General features: G+C 42.6%; 1 protein-coding gene across 1 annotated transcript in view; it reads right to left on the bottom strand.

Moving 5' to 3' along the window:
- The window catches only part of LOC126199459 (uncharacterized), a 1,573,541-nt gene that overhangs the window by 1,245,628 nt on the left and 304,980 nt on the right, over window positions 1-22,933 (bottom strand). The window lies entirely within an intron of this gene.

Below are 22,933 nucleotides of genomic sequence, written 5' to 3'. Positions count from 1 at the left end.
AAGTTCACTTTTTGCGGATGATGCTGTGGTATATCGAGAGGTTGTAACAATGGAAAATTGTACTGAAATGCAGGAGGATCTGCAGCGAATTGACGCATGGTGCAGGGAATGGCAATTGAATCTCAATGTAGTCAAGTGTAATGTGCTGCGAGTACATAGAAAGAAAGATCCCGTATCAATATTGCAGGTCAGCAACTGGAAGGAGTTAATTTCATAAATTATCTGGGAGTACGCATTAGGAGTGATTTAAAATGGAATGATCATATAAAGTTGATCGTCGGTAAAGCAGATGCCAGACTGAGATTCATTGGAAGAATCCTAAGGAAATGCAATCCGAAAACAAAGGAAGTAGGTTGCAGTACGCTTGTTCGCCCACTGCTTGAATACTGCCCAGCAGTGTGGGATCCGTACCAGATAGGGTTGATAGAAGAGATAGAGAAGATCCATCGGAGAGTAGCGCGCTTCGTTATAGGATCATTTAGTAATCGCGAAATCTTTACGGAGATTATAGATAAACTCCAATGGAAGACTCTGCAGGAGAGAGGCTCAGTAGCAAAGTACGGGCTTTTCTTGAAGTTTCGAGAACATACCTTCACTGAGAAGTCACGCAGTATATTGCTCCCTCCTACGTATATCTCGCGAAGAGACCATGAGGATAAAAATCAGAGAGATTAGAGCCCACACAGAGGCATACCGACAATCCTTCTTTCCACCAACAATACGAGACTGGAATAGAAGGGAGAACCGATAGAGGTTCTCAGGGTACCCTCCGCCACACACCGTCAGGTGGCTTGCGGAGTATGGATGTAGATGTAGAAGTGCGGGAACAGATGGTAGTCACTGGGCGCAAGATCGGGGCTGTACGGAGGATGATCTATAGTTTCCCATCGAAAAGATGTGATGAGATCTTTGGTCTCATTCCCTACATGCGAACGGGCATTGTCGTGCAGCAAAACGATGCCCTTGCTCCATGGACTGATTCTGGTGTGACGTAGGCCACCCATGTTTCATCGCCCGTAACAATTTGGCTTAAGAAATCATCACCGTCGTTGCGGTACCGCTCAAGGAAAGTCAATGCACTGTCTAAACGTTTGATTTTGTGCACATCCATCAACATTTTCGGTACGCAACGTGCGCACAATTTTCGGAAATTCAAGTGCTCGGTCACAATGCCATACAAAACACTACGAGAAACATTAGGAAAGTCATCCCGCAAGGAGGAAATCGTAAAGCGTCTGTTTTCTCTCACCTTATTGTCCACTTCCTGCACCAATCTTTCATTAACGACCGAAGGACGCCCACTCCGTTGTTCATCATGCACATTTGTGCGGCCATCCTTAAATGCTCTCACCCACTTTCGTACGATTCCATCAATCATAATGTTTTCTCCGTAAACTGCACAGATCTCACGATGAATATCGATCGCTTTTAGGCCTTTAGCACTAAGAAATCTTACAACAGGCCGTACTTCACAGTGGCGGACTCACGATTATCGGAGGCATCTTAATCACTCAGTACACAACGTAAACAAGGAAGAATCAGACTGTAATAGCGTCAGTGTGTAGATTAGGTACAGGCTTTCATGTGAAAATAAATTTATTGAGCTTTCTCTGCACGTCTTTTTTTTTAATTTGAAAATGTTACTTGCTTAAAAAACACGCCTCGTACGATATTGCAGTACTTGCTTTCTCCGCATCGCTCTTCTTAACAACACAGGAACTGCAATATCGAATCCCAGACCATTTTGTTGTGGACTCTGTACAACACGGCTAAGGCTTCCAGACGATTACACCAAGTGAGTGAAGCGTGTATCAAACAACATTAATGGCAAACAGAATCGCTACACCATGAAGACGGCATACAACAAGCGACAAACAGGCATTAAGTGTACCACATGCTTGGATATTCAAATGATTAGCATTTCAGCTTAATCACACAAAATACGTACGAGTAACGCCATTTACATTGTGTACAAGAGTGACTATCATAGGTGCTAACGATGAGGACATTGAAAGAACCAAATTTCCCAACAATCATAGGTCCCAAATCCAGTGGTTTCTCCTACACGACGTATTACGACTGAGTAAATGAACATCTGATAACGGAGTCCCCGAGAATCGAAACTCTACATAGGAATCTGGGGACAAATACATTACAACAAGTGTTCCTCATGGCCACCGTTCACGTGAAGGCAGGTTTCATCAGGTCCCCTCAGCAACGTTAAAAAATCCCGGAAGTGTTCCGAATGCAGGGACAAACATCTATAATGCATTCCAAGAGTTCATCGACGCTACCACTAGGGCCGGAATCCACCAAAGATATCAAATAGCAGCACACAAAAAAATCCAATGGAACCTGGGAGGCCATGGTATTGGAGAGCCGCGTTCGATACACTTGTTGTATATTCGTGCTACGTATTCTCGAACAGCAACATGAAAGTCTGCCGGTGCACCATCATGCATGTACCACATACGCATCCTGTAACAATAAGGAACATCAGCGACACAGACATTAACAGTGTTGTAATATTGTTATGACTGCACTTGCGCATACGTCATATGGGGGTAACCGTTAGTTTCCGGACTTTGTCAAAAAAAAAAAAATGGCTCTGAGCACTATGGGACTTACCTGCTGAGGTCATCTGTCCTCTAGAACTTAGAACTACTTAAACCTAACTAACCTAAGGACACCACACACATCCATGCCCGAGGCTGGATTCGAACCTGCTACCGTAGCGGTCGCGCGGTTCCAGACTGTAGCGCATGGACTTATGTCAATTAGGTTTATAAGCGTAGGCTTCCTAGGCCGTTGTCACTATCATAAAAATTCTTCAAGGTGTGTGATTGCATTGTCAATACGTAAAATTCTTCGATATTTTGGGCCAATGTTGTAAATAGCCCTCCTCAGGGTGTTCTTCTGACTACGAAATAAGAAAAATTTTAATTCTTATATACTAGTCGAGGAAGATGTTTTCGTAATCTGAGGAGGAGGGATGTTAGAAGTCTTTTGTTGGTGTTTGCTTTATTTCTTGTCGTTGGTGGATTCGGGTTATTTGCTTGTTTCACTTTCCTCAAGTCCCCTCGCCCCCTTCCGTCTGTAGCTATAATAATCAGACACCATTGTTTCAGTAGGAATAGCCAATATTTAGGGTATTTGAATGAAATACGGCATACAATGTGTACTTTCTGCTTACACAGCTATAGCTGTTAAAATGTAACTCAAACAAATACTCACAGAAGGTGTTCGGCAAAGGCAAATTATTAAGTTCATAGTTGATTTTCATAAGTACCACATTCGACTTCAGTGAACTTTTCGAATCCTCTTAACAACATAACGTGTTGTTCTTTTGAGGTCGTCTTGGTGTGCTTTTAAGAGGACAGCACTATTCAGAATCTTGGTGGCCAAGGAACGTAACTATTTCTGCTAATCTTCCATGTAATGTTGGGTTTAGATGATGTGACCTGTGACCGATTGAGTGTTCATAGGCCCCGTCATGCTGGTAGATCATAACCATCCTTGTAGCCAAAGCATCTTCTTCCAACAACAATGGAATTTCGTATTCGAGAAAGTGTAGATAACGGGGCCCTGTAACACTATACGGTAACACAACAGCGCCACTCGTTGACTGTCTTACCACACCACACATTTACAGAGGAGCATTGTTGCAAATTTGTCTCCAGAAAGGCATGTGGATTTTCTTGGGACACCGATGTGAGTTACTAGTGCAATTTTATTTCTCCTAAGACTCGACAGGCGCATTTTCATTCGACAGAACGGCCCAACATTAGCCTGCTCCGATGTTTGATTTATCGATAGGTATTAACGGAGAAAGTAAAACACGAGGAATAACCATTATTTCAGCAGCGACAGCATCGCCCTGATCCGTGCTGACTGTTCGCGCCATGCAAAAGTGCGTTGTTCAGTAGCTACTTAAGTATTGGTTATTCTTCGTGGTATAGTTCTCTTGTTAATATATATTGGTAAAACTAAAATCACACTAGACTAATCTGGCAGCCCTATATCAAATGGACACTATCCCCAATTATAGATCCCATAATGAATATCCTTTTGTTGCAAAAAGAAATAGAAAAATCAGTCATCCTGGCAGTGATGACAGTTACTGACAATAAAATTTACACTCTTGACAGTTTGATAAACAAGAACGTTATGTAAATACTAATGCTTATCATCAAGAAAGGACTGAATGAAACAATACCATATGATACGAAAAAGAAACTTTAAAGAAAGAATTCAAAAAATTATTATTTACGAAGGTTAAAGCCCAGACCATAAATTGACCAAAGATGACATTTATCCTAGAAGAGAGTTGTAGCCGCATCGAGCTGTAAGTTCGCTGTGACTACAATGTATCTCGGCAATGGAAATGTTAGCTTCACTTCTCTCTTGTACTCTTGCAATAGTAGTACGCATGTTAACCGCTACTATAGTTCAATTCTTTTATCTTGGCGGCTCGCGCATGCCAGCCCAGACGCGGGAGATTGCTGCGTTGTCAGTTGCACGCGCCAAGAGAAGCAGCGCCATAGTATAGTACAGTTCGCAAATTACGTTTAGGGGAGAGCGCGCTGTTTATGAAGTAAAGCCACCACGCCCGCATTAACCCTTTCACTGCTACAGAGACGTGTTCCCCGCATTCCGCGCTGTGCGCGATTTCGTCATCACTGCACTGCTCGCCTGTGCAGACACATGGTGTTCAGACTGCTTTGACACACTTATTATTCGATTTCACAAAAACTATTTGGCCCAAAAATTTGATTTTTACACATCTTCTTGACTGATACCTTCCCCCCATAAATGACTTAATTTTGTTTCGATGTTCAACGCAGTTATTGTCCAGTACTAAATGCAGTGAACCATTGCACGAAATTTTGAAGAGTTTGCAGAGGTAAAAGTCCACAGCGTATACTTTCTGAGTAGTCGATTTTAGTTGCCACTAGACATTTCAAAAAATTACATTCAAACGATTAAAATTCAGGAAGTTAGACACTACGAAATTGCTTTTTAAATGAAGAAAATATTAAGCACCAAGCAAGGTTTGAACTCAGAACATTCTACTCATCAGCCAAACACCTTAACCATTACACTAACGCAGCTTGTCATTCAACAGAATTCCTTGAGGACTTTAAAGTGTGACGCAAAATACCGACAAACACGTTTCGTCGAAGTACATCAGGAAATAAACAATTACCGCTGTTCTTTATTGCGAAAAAGCGGCTAATTAATTTCCTTGCTATCACCTGAATTACGAGGCTTATTGCTTGTTTGGTTTAATTAATTAATAGAATATAAAGCAATTGGTATAAAGAATGCTTTTTCAAAACTTTCTATAAAAGAAAGTCTGCTATCAAGACATTGCTTTTGTTCAATTACTTTATTTATGACTGAACGTTTCTAAAACTGGAGACACTCGTTCCTGCTCTGCACTGCAGTCAAGCTCTGGCAACGTCGTTCTCTGTTCATTGGCTGACTGTGTTTTGTGACGTCAGATGCGCAGAACGAACCTAAACTCGGCCGCCGTCGTAAATGACGCGCAGTTTAGATTGTTTTAAAACCGATCTGAAATTTAAAAGTATTGCGGTTGTAAGTATTAGTCAGAAGTCGGACTGAAGTAAAATGATCTTTACCGTTTAGACAGATAACGGGATAGGTGATATATGTGACAGAAAAATAACTTGTGTGATTGCTGATTTGTGATGTGACTTAGCCTTAGTGATACTTAATAGTCACGAACATCAAAGGACACAGAAAAAGACTGATCGCCGACCTAGAATCAATTATTAGACTTGAGTAGGCAACAGATAAACGCAATCACGAAGAACTTACAATTGCGCCGTGTTGTCAGAAGCTATCGTCAAAGTTAGAATTGCTGATGTTAACAGACGCAATTTCCTGAATGAAAAATCAGTGTGTATACTCAGTGTAGGGACAAATAATTACGAAGAACAATAAACTTTAATTCAACCTTAATCCTTCATGTCGCATTCATCATTTAATGGACATTTAAAGTGTATTTGTGGAATTAACTGATTCTTCGTATAACATAAAAGTGAAGTGTTATTTAGTGACAATTTAACTGTACACAGCAATAAGTTTACCCCAAAATACGACGCATTCTGAACACTGCTTAAGGGTATGTTATCTCTGGAATTACGTCGTGTAGTTGTTGAATACGTGACGTAGCGACGCCTTGACGACGGAATTATAATTAACAACTCAATATCCTCGCAAAAATCATGATGTGACATCGGCATGGGTGATGGATTGATGACTCAAGACATATTTTCAACGTTTGAATACCCATTCTCAAACCGGGCATAAGAACTACAGTCAGCAAGTTCGTGTAAACTGAAAAGTCTGTCGCGAACATCCAAAGGACTTTTGGTTATCATTTCAGATCAAGGGAGTCATCGTGTTATCGAGTGGTGCAGTCGCTATATTTATAAGTGGAGAAGATCGATAGACTTCGAACACCATTGCTTTAATTACAAGCAAGGGCGGCGCACACACTCCGGCGTGCTGCTCCATCGAGAAGATGATATCAGTTTTGAGAGACAGTATCTGAAAAACAACCAAACAGTGCGAGGAGTTTGTTTTTTTATAATAGTTACAGATTGGCGTTGTCGTGATCGACGGACGCCGTTCCACGTCATCTCGACTGGAACAACCATCACCATCGAGCCGAGACAAAACGAGAGGTCACAACACGTAAAATTCCGATTTAAAAATAATTTGTTTGAAACGGGAAACAGGCCACGCATTTCGTCGACGCTGGGCGTCTTACGAAATACGTAATGAGCACAATTTGTTTCAGCTGACTATCCAAAACTTAAATTGCAAATATCTGCCGAAACACAAGAGAAAATATTCCTGACGACCCTTAAGAGAGACACCCGGCATATATACGGTGGTCAGAAACAGCCTGAAAAGCTTGTATGGGTATTGAAGGGCATGTCATGCTCAGAAAAAATTGTTAAGAAAAAAATTCTACACGTTGTGTCGTTTCCGAGATAATTAGGACAGGCCCTTGTGAGCGCAAATTCAAGTGTCGGTTGTTCTCATAGCGTATATGGTAGCGCATGAAACTGCTCAGCTTTTGGCATGGGTTCCACCCTTACTACCGTCCCATGTGCAATTTTTGTATCGCTCTCTTGTTCGGTTTTAAGAAACCCAAAGAAGACACGTCTCTGGCAGGCCGCTTAAATTTGCGCGCGCAGCACCCTGATTGGCTAGCTTCGATGCTAATTTACTAGGAAACTGTGCAAAGTATCGAATTCTTTTCTTAACAATTATTTCTCAATACAATCTACCCTGCAACACCCTTAACAAGCTTTTCAGACTGTTTCTGAGCATCCTGTATATATATACGTATAGCACCGGATCCAGCGGTGAGTGATTGTGATCGCTTTCCTAAGCTGAAAATTTCCTAGACAATACTAAACCAGTGGCTGGTGAGAAAGTGAAAGACCCTATCATCGAACGGTTCGACTACTTAGCGGTATAAGAGTGTACAGACGAAAAACATACCGTTCAATATTACGCTTGACTGTGTCAAGTGACTACGTAGCAAATTTGTTTCAGTAACTTGAAATAAACAGCAAGCAAACGTCTCAGTACTTTTGTTTTTAATTATTTTCTTTACTTTCTCCATGTCACAAGGACAGTCAGTTTATTTGTTACTGAAACTGTGAACTGGTCCGGCTCCTCATATATTTTCATGGGATCTGTTTTCACTGTAGTGTGTTAAAAACAGTGGCACGAGTTTAAAACAACAAACCTTAATTAAATTCTTCGCTACAGAATGGCAATGCGCCAGGTCGCAGTCGCCTACATTTTAGGGATATTTATAGCTATAGCAGTGCACATGACAACATGGATGCGTACTCAACGCGCGCCAGTAACCCAAGTGGCAACGTCCAATTCAGGAGATACAATCCGCTTACGCGCCATAGCTTTTAGTTATTTTATGATTTACGTCGCGCGGTTTAAATTCCAGCTTTCAAAATCGGCCCCGATTGCACTTTACAACATCAACAATCGAACACTCATGTTAGTATGAAAATCAGGCTAATAACACATCTAGTTTGTGTGTGTTTTCGTCACATTAATTTGAAGAGCTGTCTCGTAAGTCCGAAACCCAGTGTATTAAATCCAGACACAGTACGTAATGACCAGTTCTCACTGTACCGCACAGTGACATAATGGGATCCAGTCGTTCCGGTTTTTGTAACCATTACCATATAATAACCATAGCAAGTCTAATTTCTCACTGAAGAAAATGGCGTTTACAACGCTGTCAGTGCCATCTTGACTGCTATAAGTGCTGACAATTTTGCATGGATAAGAAAGTTTTACGCCATTCGTATTTTAGTACGTCCATGAGTGCACAGTATCATACTTACGTCGAAATGGAATCTTCTTTTTTACATTTAGTGTTTTCGTTTTTGAAAGTATTTTATAGCATATTCAAATTTAAAACCGAACCATGAGCAGAACAAAACATGTATGCTGTATCCCGCTACCGTTCCATGTACTGCACTCTAATGAACCATAACCTAAAGAGGCAACGGTTTGTGTTTTTGTACTATATCGTTTGAAAATTATTGAATAACACGTTTCGAATTTTAGAAATACTTTCGTTCATGCCTTTAGAAGGGTTGTTCTTTGCCACTTTCATGACGTTACCAGTACCACCATGTATTGTCTTACTACTTGCCGTCTTCCCTAAATACGAAAGTTTTATGCAATATGAAATTTATTACGTTAAGGCGAGCACGGTTAGAACAAAGACGTTGTACCAGATATGCATGTACTAAATACCTACCTTTCCATATGCTGTACCGTAATGAACGATAGACTTAAGAGGAATGGTATCACTATGTGAGACTCGTATGCTTCTTCCAAGCTTATTTACAACATAGGTTTATTCTAATGCTGTTAATAGTCTGTTTCAAAAATAAGATATGTTCATTAAGCCCCGAAAAACTGGCGGTTATTATTTCAATTTGTAATTTTAGTATGTCTTTTCAATTTATTTTAGTAAATGGTTACGAGTTTTAGACATGTGTTACACGTCCGTAAAAGTGGGAATCATTTGCTATAGTTTAATGATACTACTCCCTTTGTACAGCGTTAGGCTTAATGAGACAGTTTTTCCACCAAAGTGTATATCGATAGAGCTCTAGCTCGCCAAAAAGAAATGATACGCCTTGCTAGTTCATCTATCTCTGAATGTACATTACTATAGAATTTATGGTAACTATAACACACCCAGTTTACTCTGTTTTATGTCTGACGTCGACACTGTACACAACTAATTATACCATGTTTAAAGTGTGGCCTTCGGCTACTAAGTATGAGTTGCTACGTTGTAAGTTAAATGTACGATTTTATTTCTTTTTATGTGGTTGTAATATATAGTCACTTACCATAGTTGTGACAATGCCCACGTCTGACAAATGAAACATGCCAATAAAGGTGAGTTTTACGAGACTTTTGGATGCTCCACAATTTTATTTGTAATGGCCGCTATTCTCTCCGCAGGTGACGCCTGCGCTAGCTAATTACAAGTAACACACATCTGTGTCACTGTGCGCGAAGAAAGAAAAAAAAATTCAAGAGGTTTCAATCAGGTGGCTGACCCAACCGCTCGGACTCTCCCAGCTAATCGTGTACCGTCCGACTCCTGTCTGTCGCTTTACCAAAAACTGAGCCTATGTGATCATTCCATTTCATATCCCTTCAAACAGTTACACCCTATTTGTGAGGGTTCACTGACAGCAGTTAACCATTTTACCTCTGAAGACGTCCCCCACAGTCGGAGAGGAAACGTCAGGACAAGGTTTTATACATCAATCACGTCCTAATAGCCAAGATGTTTTAATTGACGTCAGTACCAGCCGTGACAGTTTGCATTGTACTATCAATCCTCAACCAAGCCGCAAAATGCGCTTGAAACTCTTCCTTTATCGTACTTTCATTAATAAGCGTTGATGTGCTACCGAGACAAATACTTTTCGGGAGTCAAGAAGTACGGCATATACCTGATTACCTTAAAATTATACTTATACACACATCTATAAGATTACTCTGCAGTTCACATTTTAGTCTCGGGTAGAACTTTCATAGAACTGCCTTGAGGCTATATATTTCCACTCTCGAACAGCAGTCGGGACAAATGTATGCTTAAATCATTCAGTGCGAGCTTTGATTTCTATTATTTTATTATGATGAACATGTCTCCCTGTGAACATGGGCATCAAAAGAATGTGTTGCAATCCAGGGGAGAGGGGGGGGGGGGGTGCAACATGGTGATTGAAATTTAGTGAGAAGATCTCGCCGCAACAGCAAACGCATTTATTTCAATAACTGCCACTCCAACTCGCTTATGACATTTGTGATAATACAAAACCAGCTGTCCTTCTTTGAAGTTTTCGATGTCCTTCGTCAGTTCTATCTGTCATTAATCTCATATTTCACAGCAATACTCTATAAGAGGACGGACAGGCGTAGCCTAGGCAGTCTCTTATGTAGTTTTGTTCCGACTTCCCAGTCGTCTACAAATATAACGCACAATTTGGTTCGCCTTCCGCAGATTTTCTGTGTAACCTTAGCAATCTAAGTCGCTCGTTATTGTAATCCCAAGGTACTTAGTTGAATAGACAATTTATCGTGTAACCGAAATTTATCTGAATTTTTTATATTCACGTGGAGGACCCTACACTTACTCGGTAACGTTTCGGGAGTGTCGCTCGTAGTCAACTACCACCACGCGTAATATTTCCGTGTGGGCATCATATTTTCAGGTATGCCGTCGAAGATTGACATCGGATACCCATGTCGTACAATTTATTAGCGAGCTGTATGCGTTTTGCGCATTCATCATGATCATAACTGTGAGACCGTGTACCCTGCCAGTAGGCAGCGCCTTCGAAGTCGGAAACGCGGAGCTGAGGTGTTCGGCGGGTTGCCGCTCGCCGTGGGGCAAGGCGTACTGCCACCGAAGAAAAAGAATACACCGAGTACCACGGCGCCGGCAATAGATCTATGTGACGATGCTGTGCTGATTATATTTATCTGTTTTGACCATGCCATTATGGCCTTATCACTTTAGGGCATGGTGTAAAAATGATCTGAGGATCGTCATTACGGACTGAAACCGGTCATCGTCAAAAGAATTGATAATATTGTGATCAAAGACTGGAATAAAAAACATTTGACGGAGGAAGTCGTTGAAAGTTTGAGACTGTTTGCAATGCTGTCCTCACACGGTTCACTGTCCAAGGTCAACTACGACTTTTCTCAGCATGCGTGGGTTTCGTGGCCTGGTGGCTCGGTGTCGTATTCTTCGTTACCAGCTGAGATACCACTCTGGCTATCGTTAGCTGGCCACGGCGCCAGCGGAGTGTGGGGTGAGACGTAAAGCGGTGCAGCGCCTAGACCCCTGGAGCCCGGTGGCCGCGATTACGACCGCATCTAGCGCGGCCGCCTCGCTCATTACGGCGCGCCCCCTAATGCTGATAACACCTTAATTAATCGCCCTTTTATGTAAAAATAAAGGAACGTGAGAAGCGCTTAAATTTTATTGTTAACTGCCGGCGGCGGAGTCTCTTACACTGTCTGCCCAGACGTCCCTAACAGCGCAATTTGCCGGGATTTAAAACTCGTATAAACTTAACACTGCTACCGTGGCTATTATGCCGCGCCGCGCGAGATTAAACGCCGGTACCGGTGGAGTCCCTTTCCTGTCGTAAAGCAAGGAACGGTGCTGCCAACATCATGCCCGTCACCTTATGCGACGTTCACCCACAAAATGTAGCAACTATTTGCGGAAGCAAAGTGATGCCGCGGGAAAGGGAACGAAGGAGGTTTCTTGAACGCGTGGCCACAGTGACTAGTTTATTTTAAAAAACCGAGAACTATTGTACAACATGTGGTGTGCGTACTGTAAGACCTTCAGTACACACACCATCAGATTATTTGACTTGTCGCTCTAACGAAGTAGGCGACTGTCAGCAATATGTCTCGTGGTCTTATCGTGGCGTGTTTATCTTCTGCCGTTAGGTCAGACGATAGAAATGCCACTTGCACGCTTAGAGTAGCAGATTGACGGTGACCAACTTTAAACAGAACTTGATTAATTTTCACACACATTTATTAAAATAATAACAAGCATAAAAATTACTTAACTTCGTTCTGGATTCTATTTACAATCGACGATCTGAAGTTCCTTTGGTATTGGTACGTTAATCTTATTCTCACATATATCTCTGATACTTGACAAAAGTGTCTACACATTTATCTGCATGGCTATGTACAGGAATATGGTAATCTTATTAGGTGCAGACTGAAACTTGACTATAGACTGGTACAGACAAATGTAGAACTCGTACAGACTGGTACAGACTAATGCAGACTGGTACAGACTGGTGCAGATAAATGCAGACTGGTGCAAACAAATGCAGACTCACTAATCGGAGGTCTGTACACTCGTTATAATACCTCGCGCATTCATGTATCACTGCGCGAGTGTGAACCGCGAGGAGAAAAGGTTCTACGTAAGCAGCAATCTCATTGGCTGCGTTACATATTAATACGCGGATCGGCGGAAGCAGAATATGGCAGCGCCATCTCGTAGTGCGGAGACGGACGAGCACTGCGCCTGCGCTGTTCTGCTTAGCGGGGCGCGCTCTAGTGGGAAAGTTGTGTACGCGCTGACTACGCAAAACTATGTACACAACACAATAGCATACGACCTTACCGCCTGTTGACTCTGGGGAAGGAAGATTAGGATTTAACATCCCGCCGACGACAGGGCCATCGGATTAGAGGCATAAACTCGTGGAGGACATGGACGTGGAATTAAATCGACATGGCCTCGAAACGTGCCTAAGGCTGTCTTCTCACGAGACGTGAAAACGCACGTGGGCGAGGATCTGGTGACGTCAGAGCGCGAAATTCCACGTTCCACCGCACTGCGGAGCGTGAAATAAGGAATCCGCTCTCTCAGATGCCTCGTGGGAAGCAACGTGGCCAGGCAGATGAGACATCGTTGTGTGTTGCAGGCTGGATTAGCTGCCGCCATACTGTACAGCGTCAAACATCGTATCTGGTGGGGTTTCTTTCTCGCAGAGTGCATGGTTGAGTATAATCTGTTTCAGAGCTTCAGCAAATTGAGGATCTCTCGAAAAAGGCATCAGTTATAATACAATGACAGGAAACTACATATCGGTAGGTAAAGTCTTCGTATTTTCGTTTGTAGTGTGCTATAAACGCAAGACGACCTATCAGAAGCGTGTCCTATCGGTACAATTTGGATATTAAATATCAAATAACACTATGTGCCATATATGGAAGTCTGGCTGCTGTATCGGAGTTCCAGAGAATCTGACAACGTTGTGAGCTCTTTAGTTGTGACGAGAAAGGTAGCAGGTTCCGATCACTTCTTCCAAAATGTTTTTTTGACCTTTTGCTTCTATAGTATTGTGAGTCTTCCTTATTTAATAGCATTGTCTCGAAAGTCAATATTATGCATTATAAATAATGTATTTCCTGCAGTTCTTGTTGCAAAGGCGAACGACTTCAATGTTCACCAGTGGCCACAAATCTTAACGTGACTGTCAGTCTATATGTGAAGGTAAACACATGTCACAGACTGGATGTTTTGCTATTGTGAAACGTTCTGTAAAACTTAATTATATACTTACCTCTCCGTTTAAGGACATGCTCGTCTTTGTACCTTGCCGATATATATTTATGTGATGATGGTGAGCAGCTTCGAAAAACTCTCCTCTTCCATTCCAATGAAAAGAATCTCGATCTTGAAATCTATGTGATGAGCTAGATTATTTCAAGCAGTCGAGAATATGGATATTATGCAAGCACGAACTGGCATTAGACGCTATAGCTCAACTACAGTCAATTTAAAACTGAAAATGGGATGAAAATTCACTTGAGTTGACGAATAACTTCTATTACTACGCATCTCAGATTGTTGTACATCATTACGTAGTGTTCCTCTACCAGCAATTCGCTGTTCTCAGGTGTGTGTGTGTGTGTGTGTGTGTGTGTGTGTGTGTGTGTGTGTGTGTGTGTGTGTGTGTGTATGGTCCTTAGCGTAAGTTAGTATGTAAGCCATTATGTAAGCCTTTGGGACCGATGACCTCAGCAATTTGGTCCCATAGAAACTTACCACAAATTTCTAAATTTCCAACAAAAGACTGAAACTAATATTACATATCTGGAAGGTATGTTCATGGAGTATTTCACGATTTGAATGAAGAAATGACGTGTCACGCCTTGCTATTCAAGGAGAATGCTCGAGCGTTACGCATGTTAAATTATATTGGGAATGCTATAAAACCGGATCTGCAATTGAATTCCTCCAATATCCAGTGACCTATTTCTCTTGAAGAACGGTTGATCATAATTTTAAGGTAAAAAAATAAGTTCTTTCATTTCTTTACTATTAGAACGATCCTTTAATAACAACTCCTGGATCTGAGTTCCAAAATGTAACTTGTTAAATGAGGGCAAGTGTTTTATACATGGCAGTGTTAACTTGAGCCAAAGGAGCTGTTCGTCATTGTTATCTTCTTGAAGCTGGCGCCCAAGTTCAATCTTCTCTCCGTCTAATCCGAGAATGTATGTAGCCCATATTCATTCTGTTAACATTTACATCTCGTTGTAACTAAACACAAAAGGCAATTTACAATACACATATAACGGATCAACGCCAGCAGACGTGAGGAAAATTTTAAACTGTAATTTGAAAAAATTACAACTGATGTGAAGTACGGTGCTTAATAAATGTGTTGTATGTACTTGTTTCTCCTCGCATTGACGGTAAAACGTTAATGGTTGTTATAATTTTTATTTCTTATGCTCCGCAATACGCAACGTTCTTGAACAGCACTGCTCAAAATTTCAGACGTTGCACCTTGCAACACAAACCGCAGCAAACTGCGTCTACTTAGCGCGGTCTCGTAGCATCGCGCGTCGCACGCTGATCCTCTCGTGTGCGCCCACGTACGACAGTTCAACCGCTGGCGATTGTTTTGGTATTTTCGCGCGGTCGCTGCACCACGTTCGCAACAGTTCGCTCTGTGGAATGACAACTTTGGAATGTGCGACACACCGGGCAAATTACGCGACGTAATGCTGCTCTTATTTCATCCGAAACGTTTGCTGTCGGACCCAGCACTGCTACAGTATTAAATTACCCTAAATACGAGTACCAGCCTCACTATGACCTGCGAGACAGGGTTAAAAATGTCCCTGCTACTGTATCACTGATACATGCCCGTATCAATTAAACATTCTACATCTACATCCATACTCCGCAAGCCACCTGACGGTGTGTGGCGGAGGGTACCTTGAGCACCTCTATAGGTTCTACCTTCTATTCCAGTCTCGTATTGTTCGTGGAAAGAAAGACTGTCGGTATGCCTCTGTGTAGGCTCTAATCTCTCTGATTTTATCCTCACGGTCTCTTCACGAGACATACGCAGGAGGGAGCAATATACTGCTTGACTCCTCGGTGAATGTATGTTCTTGAAACTTCAACAAAAGCCCATACCGAGCTACTGAGCATCTCTCTTGCAGAGTCTTCCACTGGATTTTATCTATCATCTCTGTAACGCTTTCGCGATTTTTAAATGATCCTGTAACGAAGCGTGGTGCTCTCCGTTGCATCTTCTCTATCTCTTCTATCAACCGTATCTGGTACGAATCCCACACCGGTGAGCAGTATTCAAGCAGTGGGCAAACAAGTGTATTGTAACCTACTTCCTTTGTTTTCGGACTGCATTTTCTTAGGAGTCTTCTAATGAATCTCAGTCTGGCAATGAATTTTAGACACTGGGAGTGAAATATCGGTACATGGTAAGTGTATACGATGCCTGTGACAAGAAAAGACATTGTACAGTTTTTAAAGGTGAAAGATATGAAATTCGAGGTGCTGTTATTGTCAAAACTTCGGAGTTAATATTAGATTCAGACTACGCACAAGTATGTAATGGTGGTGCATTTAACGGACAGGTTTGTATTAGCGAGAGTTGCAGGCCAAGAAGTGAGCTTGGGTCTTTGTGACTATGAATGACTGAGTTATGAGGCTCAGAAGGTTATAGGTACAGAGAGCGATGAACTGATAGACATTAGGAATTATTTTACCGAGAAACTTCCACATATTGAATCCCCAGATGAAAATCAAGAATCAGGAAAGGTACTTTGTGTACAGTTATGCACTTTTTCCGATGCACCAGAAACAATACAAACATTCCAATATCAATTTTAAGTAAAGGATCATTGAGAGTTCTTCGTTAAACCCTACTGAGCTCCACTGGTGTATAAAGAGAAGGTGCAGAAAGAGACTCAGGACATGCTGCAAGAGGTGTTATGAAGAAGCAGTCAGCTCTTTTAAAACTCCTAACTATACATTACCAAAAAGAATGGGTCTGTTTGGTTGACGTTAGATCCATATCAAATTAACTGGACACTGAAACAAAGAGCGATATGACAAGATCATTAGAGAAGTAGCTTCATTGGCTCCGTGACATGTGTGGATTTGCATGCCAGTTACTGATAGGCTGAATTAGACTCTATTTGTCAACAATACAGGGAATTTATACACGATGCAATCATCTAAGCAAGATACCGGTCGTACTAAATGTGTTGTCAGCCATTTGCTTTAGGTGTTTGAGTTCCATGACTCTGGAAACGCTAAGAGAAAGAGTGGTGATGTATACTGATGATATAATCATCATGGAGAAAGTATGGGAGGAACACAATGATGGTCGTAGGTTGTGTTCCAAGAATGAACAATACACAACAAAAGTGATGACACAGCACGTACAGTGCATGCGGTTGCTTATTTGTTTGACTGAAAAGAAAACTCTCAAATTTGATCACTAGAATAAAAAACGAGCACTGCAAACAGTTACTACACCCTCTCCAAGTGATACCAAGTAACTCACGCCAATAATGCTTCCATAAATAAAACACGATAATAATCCTAAGCCAAAAAGGAGGAGGACACAACAAATCATCACAATTTAAGTTTTCACGGGAAGAGGCGAAATTTATTGTGCTCTATTAGACTTCGTCAAGCACGTTTCGTTAATTAAACACAAACTCCAGCCAGCCAGTTATCCCACGCTCTGCTACTGAGTACGATGCGATCAATGAACAGCAGCACCCACCTTGAAAATGGGTAAACGACTATGTCGTTTCCCACGTTCGCGCACAGGAACGCACATCCTCCATTCAGTCCCGATCTTTCCCCATGCGACTTCCATATTTTTCGAGCTCTGAAGAAAGGCATTCGTGGCCGTCGATTTACTTCAGACAAAGAGGTGCACGCCTGAGTACGATTATGGTGGTGTTAACTATCACAAACATTTTTCATGGAGGCATTGAACCTTGTCTCACAGCGCGGTAAATGTATTAACAGTTATAGCGATTAATTTTGAAATAATAAACAGTTCACTTAGGTTTTTTGCCCTCTGTCTCGTCTTCATTTGACTGCCCCAAATTTACTATAAAAAATTCGAGCGGAAGACCACTGGACAGATAGGACAGAAACGTACAAAAGATAGCTGGATTTAGCTGGCAATGGGGAGCTGAAGATAGGCAGAAATTCAAGAAGCTGCACGGATCATATGTTGCATGCCGACTCAAAGGGGACCATATCATCAAGTGACTGCATAGGAATTATGACCAACAGCACTCAGCAAGGAGTTACTTGCTGCCACGTCTGTCTAGAACATGCTGGATAACACTGATCATCCAGAGGAACTACCATCTATAATCTTCTCTCTTTATAATATTAAGGGCAATAGTTACCACAGGACGTTCACTGCTACATGCAGTGTACATAAACTGTTTATATGTTTTAGTGTGTCTGTGTGTGTGGTTAACGAGTGACGTGGCATAGTAGCTACACTTCTGACACAATTTTTATTGGGTATGGGGGTTCTCTGGTGGATATTAGTGGATCAGGGTTCGTTATTGGCAGAAAGGTTTATTCACTTCCCAGTAGTGTGTACTGGCAGCTCGTGCGCACAGGCAAACGCTGTGTTGCGGCCATCGTGTGCATACACCTCTGTGCACGATACATGGTCGTGGCGCGGAACATCGTGACGTGTTCATACTCTGGCAGCCGGCGGTGCAAGGAGGCACTGCTGAGCTTGGCCTTAAGCCGTCGGCACACGGACCGTGCTGTCGAACGTTAACGTTGAGCGTGCCAAGTTCAACGTGCTGCTGAACGCTCAAGAACGATGCGACTTGTGCATACGGTACGTGGGCCCCAACGTGCTATACGTGATCGCAACGCACTCCAGCGGCAGTTGACGGATGTTTCTAGTTCGTAAATCACACTGTTTACTCAACGGCCAAGGCAGATCACGTAGGCTGTATTAAAACTCACATTTCCTCCCTCTTCCACGAAAAGGAAAGTACCATGTCCAATCAATAAGGACACAGGCTTATAAAAGTTCCATTACAAACAGTGTTACAAATTTGGAATACTTCTCCGCATAAGATAAACGTTATTTCATCATTCCCACATTTTAGAAAAACCCCAAGGTCAGACTTACTTGATCACAGTTCCTACCCAGCAGAATCTTTGCAACATGTGAATTACGAAGCGTAATAGAAAAAGGAGCAAAATATCTTTATGCAAGTAGCGCAAGCTGTCCTGTAGATTAAGCCAATCTAACAAAGTCACCCCTCAAAAATAAGGGGAACTTTTATTTACATAACATCAGATATATTATATACTTATATTAAACTAATAATAAAGCATCAGGACTTAATAAAAACGCGAATGTTAGGAAAAAATAACTTGGAAGTTTCAAGACACGAACCACTGCCTCCAACAAACAACTCAATACTGGACAGTGAGGCTACTCATTACACTAAATCAACATCACACTCCTCGCATCTAATCATATTATGTTACCGCTTGCTGAAAACTTTAATGGTAGATATGTTACTACTTGAGATTTAATTATAACAAATTGTACGAAGAACAATGCGTTTTGGGTGGACTTTCAGTGTGTCGCTGCCCTCAAATAGCCTACTCTCATAATACGCAAGTTACAATAATTCTTTTGCCACGAATATGATGTTTCTCATTATTTTATTGGAACGAATCACACAGTTAACAACGGGTTTTCCAGTGATTCTCAATTTGCTGGTGCTCAGAAGCAGCATATATACATATAGGCTTGAAATGAATGCCAATATGGCGCCTCACAACTCTGTACTGAAGGGAGACAGCGTGCTTGTGACGTAGGTGGCGTTGTGCCATCTCATTGGTCAACGCTGAGACGCACGCTCAGAATATCTGACATGACAGATATTGCTCTGCACGTTCGGAAAGACTCCCGAACGTGCTATTCCGCGCTATGACGTCAGAAACTCGGCACGCTCAACGCTCAACGTTCAGATGCACGGTCCGTGTGCCGACGGCTTTAGGCAGTCGGCCCGGCGTGAGATGGCGGAAGCAACCGGGTACAAACCCCACACTTGCATCTGAGGGGCGGCATCTGATGCTGGGGACGCCAATGGGCTCAGTGGCTGCAAGGGCCTCAGTTACATCCCCGGTCCACCAACAATGTAGCTGGACTGCCTGGTAGGGAGTCCAACCAGATAAGCTATAAAACGATGGCGGCTTTACGGTCGACGCCGACTCGATGACTCGCTGATTCGATCATTTGCCTATTCGTTGGCGTATCTGGCCGGACGTCCAGTATTTATGTGTCAAAGTGGGTTGGTTGTCAAATGACGCCTACGCCACTTGCCAAAGTCTCTCTTGTGTTGGCAACTAGCTGGTCACCGATCAATAGGCGGGCTGTGGTGCCTAGGCGGGCGCCGTGGTGCACTACTGTGCCAGCATATTACGCGATGAACTCTCTTGCTTCAGGCACAATCTGTTACACTGCGAATAGTGATCCTGGGGAAATCACTCAGTCTTGAAAATAACATGTTCAGCATAGATAACCATCCATTTAGTACGTGATACGGTACAACCTTATTAAAGGAAGTATCCCGGAATTCCCCGTAACTGATTTGGAAAAAACGGGAAGAACTAAATAACTGGATGTGGATCTGAACTCTGAACCTCTAGAATGCGAGTCCAATTACTATAGCACTGTGCCGCCTCGCTCGGTCTTGCATCTAATAGTGCACATAAATTATTATACAGGGTGAACGATAACTCCACCGAAAGCACTTTGGTGGTTGATCAAGGTTATTTTCGGAGTATTTTGGTATAGGAAACCAGGGCCCGTTATGGCTCGTAACGAAGTAATAATGTAACTGTGATTTATTCAGTTTGTTACCCCAGTGACCTCCGTCTTCTCTGACAATACCTTCGAAAAACTGAAAAAGTGTGTAACATGCAATCACCAAAACAAAGAGCAATATAGCACCCCTCGGTTGCAGAAGTGATATGACGAGGTTGCACTAGCTGCGGGAACAGCTCAGCATGGCAACGTTGTGCCACTCTTCAATGAACTCAGACACGAGATACTTACGGTCAACTCGTCATTGGTTATCCAACCCACAACACCGTGTATCATTTTACGTCGCAAATGACACAGTCGAGTAGAACTGTATGCGATCTTGAAGGCTATCAGTTGCAAAATTACGGCGTATTGTATTTGTGTATTGAACTGGGGACCTAGAAACGACGGAGAAGCTTGTCCCGCCGTAGCTCTCAGTGGTTCACAACCCCACAACAGGTCACAGCAGTCCACCAACACCACCGCCGCCCCACACCAAATCCAGGGTTATTCGGCCGCCAGTGTACCCCCCCCCCCTTTTCCCGTTCCACCGTCTCATGTGAGAACTTTTAACATTGCAGCGCGTGTCAGCAATCGTGAATAATTTAATGATTATAAAGAATCCGCCTCGATTTGCAAATAGAAACCGGATGTTGACCTAGGTTTCGGCGCGGATAGCCACGCCTTCTTCGGAACGTACTAAAACTACAAACTGCCTAAAGAGGCATGGTCCGACATTAATACAGAACGCCAAAAATTGAGTTTACCTGAGAGCCCACGGTCCACCGAACGTTGGCTGGGGTGAGGAAGCACGCTTCTGACGTTGAGCTAAGTACAGCTATTGAAATGGTACACACGTATCGTTTATTTTACATTTTATGCGAGTCTTTTGCAATTTTGGGCGTTCTGTATTAATGTTGGACCATGCCTCTTTAGGCAGTTTGTAGTTTTAATGTGTTCCGAAGGAGGCGTGGTTATCCGCGCTGAAACCTAGGTCAATATCTGGTTTCTACTTGCAATCGAGGCAGATTCTTTATAACCATTAAACGTCTCACGTCTCATACCAGACGAGTGGAACCACAAATGTTTGAGAGGTAGAGTAATTATTGTGTACGCGTACGTGGAGGCAGCGTTTTCGCAGCAATCGCCGACACAATGTAATTGAGGCGGATTAAGGGGAACCAGCCCGCATTCGCCGAGGCAGATGGAAAACCGCCTTAAAAACCATCCACAGGCTGGCCAGCACACCCAATCTGGACACTAATCAGCCGGGCCGATTCGTGCTGGCGACCCGCACGCCTTCCCGCTCGGGAAGCAAGACAAGACAAGACAAGACAAGACAAGAGACCTGGTCGCACTGCGAAGTTTTCCAATGATGCCATAAAGCAACGTGGGTAAACTCTAGGCTGTTCTCAGGAGACATCGTGTGACATCCATCAGCCGTAAGAGGGTGAATTTTCGTAAAGTGTAAGCACGTTTGGTGCCTTGCTAATTGACTCCAGACTGCAAGTAGAGTAAGGCGGGCCCCATTTACACAGTACCTTGTGACGGCACACTCCATAGGGGTGGCGGAATTTAATCAGTAATAGAATGATTAGCACGTCAAGCCTTTAAGGACAGAAATATCATATAAATTTCGACTTATAACGAGTTATTATTAATTTTATGGCTGATGAGAGGGCAGATGAGAAATACTAAATACCTAGTGATGATACGTATATATAGAGATATTTCTCCATACTTTTTACGAGACTTTATTGCAGTTAATTACAAATTCATTTAATTTCGCAAAGATGGCAATTTCCGTTAAAAATAGGCCCTTCTGAGGATTTGAATGTTGACACGCGCGTGGATACACCAGATATGCGGTTTCAGCAGTTAAAAAAATTCAGTGTCTGGGAACTTAATATGTCTGAGCAGCCTTCCCAAATGTGTAGAAATAAAAACAGTTAAACTGGCTGTAAAAAGCGGGATCTCTGAATAGCTGACTGTTTTCTTTGGGTGCCGAGGTTTTAAACAGCAGCCGACACTAGCGGTCGCTCTCAGTTTCCTCGTCTGATCTTCTACAAGCAACAAGCACTTTACTATTATTATAGTCGTCGTCAGTCCGCAACATGAGCCTACAGATTAGGAAAGGAAGGAAGAAAGATGAGAGTTTAAAGTCCCGTCGACAATGAGGTCATTAGAGATGGAAAAGAAGCTCCGATTACGAAAGAATGGGGGAGCATATACGCCGGTCCCTTTTCAGAGGAACCACCGCAGTATTAGCCAGGAGCGATTTAGGGAAATCAGGGAAAACCTAAATTTGGATGGCCGGATGGGGACTTTAACTGTCGTCCTCCCGAATGCGAGTCCGGAGCACTAATCAATGGGCCAAGCGTACAGTTCAGAAATGGTTGATGGCTTTGTCTAGCAAAATTGTGTAAAACCTAATTGCTCGCTATTTGTGACATAGGAAGTATGGTGGTAAGTCGCAATTACGACCGTATCCGTACGACACACGCCTCTCTGTCACCATTGACAAGGGAACCGTACGAACTTCCCCATATCGACTTGATTCATATTCACAGGGTGTGCAGAACACGACTCAGACTTCAACATGCGTAAATTGGAAGACATAGTTTCGCCTTTGA

The sequence above is a fragment of the Schistocerca nitens genome, chromosome 8 (genome assembly GCF_023898315.1).
Source record: "Schistocerca nitens isolate TAMUIC-IGC-003100 chromosome 8, iqSchNite1.1, whole genome shotgun sequence".
Classification (NCBI taxonomy): Eukaryota; Metazoa; Arthropoda; class Insecta; order Orthoptera; family Acrididae; genus Schistocerca; species Schistocerca nitens.
The sequence above is the reverse complement of the archived record's forward strand: the minus strand, read 5'-3'. Positions and strand labels throughout refer to the sequence as shown.